At 49.2% G+C, this 774-nt stretch overlaps 1 long non-coding RNA gene across 2 annotated transcripts in view; it reads right to left on the reverse strand.

Annotated features, from left to right (window-relative positions):
• Positions 1-507, reverse strand: part of LOC133554351 (uncharacterized) — a 20,339-nt gene extending 19,832 nt beyond the window's left edge. Inside the window, exon 1 of one of the 2 annotated variants that reach the window (XR_009807101.1) lies at positions 364-507. This is a non-coding gene — a long non-coding RNA (uncharacterized LOC133554351). The remainder of the gene's footprint in view (positions 1-363) is intronic. The other variant, XR_009807102.1, reaches the window with a different exon arrangement.
• Between the last annotated feature and the right edge of the window lie 267 nt (positions 508-774).

Here is a 774-nt window from a genome sequence, read left to right on the forward strand (position 1 = left end):
GTGACGCAGGAAAGATTGGAAGTAAATAAAGTGCGCACCATCCTCCCGCAGCATCTTCATCACAACCTGCTCGTCAGCCTCCGAGCACAATTCATCACTTTATGCTTCATCTTCCGAAGCAAACCGCTTAAAAATTGTTTTATTTTATTTATTTTATTTATTGCAACTGCGCACGTCGTCGTGTAGGCCGTGGGCGACATGGCGCGCTTCCGCAACGGCGCCAATAAACACACGCGACATATAAGTGATATAACATCGTATGACGTCATTGCAATACAATCATCTTGGGCAAAGTCAAGTGGTAACATTAGCGCGAAATAAGTTGACGTTTTGTGAGCGTGACGAGCAAAGAGTTGTTCTTACCTCTCGGCCGACACGACGTGGCTTCTGGAAGGTGGCGAGCGGGTCCTCGAACGCAGCCTCGACTAAAAAAGTCCACGCAGCGACATTTTCACGGCAACACCAGCGGGGCCCCGCCCACAGGAACACACCTCCGCGCTCTGATTGGACGACGCGTCCGGACGCGTCGATAGCGTCACGTGCTTTTGACGTAAATGTTTACAAACAGACGCAGTGCTGTTGGCGAGGGCTGACAAAGATGAGAAACAAAGCAAGCGTTTCGCTGACACGTACTTCCGCTTTCGCGCTGTCCGCAAGGCGTCGTTTGTTTCCGGCTCTTTGATTTCTACCCCCAAAATAGGCGCAGGGTCCGTGTACCTTCCGTTCATTTTATTTCAAATTCTTAAATTAAAATCAAGAAACTAATTTCGGACC

The sequence above is a fragment of the Nerophis ophidion genome, linkage group LG06 (genome assembly GCF_033978795.1).
Source record: "Nerophis ophidion isolate RoL-2023_Sa linkage group LG06, RoL_Noph_v1.0, whole genome shotgun sequence".
Lineage (NCBI taxonomy): Eukaryota > Metazoa > Chordata > Actinopteri > Syngnathiformes > Syngnathidae > Nerophis > Nerophis ophidion.